Below are 2,155 nucleotides of genomic sequence, written 5' to 3' on the forward strand. Positions count from 1 at the left end.
GATACTCACAGACTTCCTACAGGCCCCAGAAGCAAACCTCTGCCTGACTCTGGAAGGCCTGCGCTTCACTCCTGGGCCATCGCTTCCCATGAAGATCAGTCTTCTATCTCTTGTGGACCAAAAGCCCAGGTTTTGCTCATTGGCAAAGAAACTAGCTTTGCTCTTTGGGTTACAGGAGCTGAAAGGTTTTACAACAGTTTAAAAACACTTTATCACAGTTAAGGGTTGGAGAGAAATCTTAGTTTTTACAACCAGACATGTAAGTTTTGACATTTATATTAAACAACTAACCAGAGAAGAGTAGTGGACAGAGATGACTTTCCCCTTTTAATATCAGGCTCAAACGTCATGTATTTCTGAAAGTCTATACAGTTTCATTAGTTACGTTGGGTAGTAAGTCTGAGAGGAAGAAGGCGGATGGACAGAATGTTCTGGATGCAGGAATGTTGTATCTTTGAAGTGACTAATATCCCAGTCTCACTCAAGTAAGTAAATGAATAGTAAATATTTCAATGACAAAATCAAAACCATTTTTCTGAAGATTTCCAGGTTTTCTATCAAGATACTTTCATTTACAGCAGTTAAATTTAGATCCTGAGGCCTGAAAAAGTCCAAGAGACCAAAGAATACAGTCATTTCTGAAGTCAGGATCATTCTGGGAGAACCATTTCTCCTGCAAAGAACTTTATTACACTTCACAGTGGCCTGTTACAGACAGCCAAAATAAAGCTGCTTCGAGTCACTTTGGAGGTATGGTATTTCAATGATGCATGAGTCCTAAGAGCCTGGAAGCTTCACCAAAGCTGCATTCCAGTCCTTAGGAGTGGAGTGTGGCTTTGGTGCGGCCTTTGGACTCTTAGGACGCATGTATCATTGAAATACCATAACTCCAAAGTGACTCGAAGCAGCTTTATTTTGGCTGTCTGTAACAGGCCAGTGAAACGTATTTAAATACTCTTCCAGTTGAAACAACAATTTAAAAGCAGATTAGAATAATATAAAAATACAGATCACAATAAATAAACACAACCTCACAGCAAAGTGTTTCCTTTTACATAGGTTTTACACAGAGGAAATCCCACAGGAGAAGGCTCTCCCCAAATGTCCTTCTGATGCTGCTAAGACCAAGAGAAAGCCTCAGTCCTAAAACTGAGACCAAAGACCTTAAAACTTGGGCAGATTCATTCAGGGAGATAAGGTCTTTCAGCTAAAGCTTATTGGCACTGTTCAATATTGATATCTGGTTGTCTGTGGGTTATATCCAGAGCAGCTACAAGGAAGATACACCAGACTGTAAGAAGCAACAAGGCTGATACCAATGGATGGACTTCACTTTGCGTGTGACCAACTATCCCTCTTCTCAGACCCTTTAGTCCCTTAGAAAACACTTACGAAATCAGCTTCTGTCCCTGAAGAACAGAGTGCTCTTGCAATCGCTCAAAGTGGTATTTCTCCTCAGACGCATCTTGATCGATTATGAAGAGGTCCGAGTTCAGCTTGGCTATTAGGAATCCTAAATTAAACTGGCCAACGATATCCATTTTAGCAAACATCTCTTTACTGTACATGGGAGGAAAACAAAAAGGAGGTTATAAGACTTATAACAAAAGTACTGAGGTCCTAAGATAAAGCTCCAACCAGCCACCGTCCCACTTTTTAATAAGCCTTTCATACATGAACCCTCTCAGTATATCCTTCGCCCTGAAAAACACAGAGAACCCCTCTTAATGGAGATCAGAAGGACTTTGAAACCAGAGGAAGGAAGCAATGGCTCACAGCAGACGGAAAGGAAACGCTTTCACTGAATGGAGGTGGTTTCTTACAATCAGTTTTCTGTATCCATGGATTTTTCATCCACGGTTTGAAAATGCTGTGAACAAAATACATTCCATAAAGAAAATCTTGATTTTGCTTTTTTATATCAGGGACACCATTTTACTGCCTCATTGTATTTAATAGGATTTGGGCATCCATGGATTTTGGGATCCGCAGAGTGTCTTGGACCCAAACCCTAGTAGATACCAAGGGCCCACTGTATCCTCAAAGCTTCTTCAATACTAATCTGCAAATATTATTATTATTATTATTAACCTTTATTTATAAAGCGCTGTAAGTTTACACAGCGCTGTACATCAATTTTTTAGTCAGACGGTTC

General features: G+C 40.1%; 1 pseudogene; it reads right to left on the reverse strand.

Annotated features, from left to right (window-relative positions):
• Positions 1-9: 9 nt before the first annotated feature.
• LOC121918491 lies at positions 10-2,039 on the reverse strand (annotated as a pseudogene).
• Between the last annotated feature and the right edge of the window lie 116 nt (positions 2,040-2,155).

The sequence above is a fragment of the Sceloporus undulatus genome, unplaced genomic scaffold (genome assembly GCF_019175285.1).
Source record: "Sceloporus undulatus isolate JIND9_A2432 ecotype Alabama unplaced genomic scaffold, SceUnd_v1.1 scaffold_13688, whole genome shotgun sequence".
NCBI lineage: Eukaryota > Metazoa > Chordata > Lepidosauria > Squamata > Phrynosomatidae > Sceloporus > Sceloporus undulatus.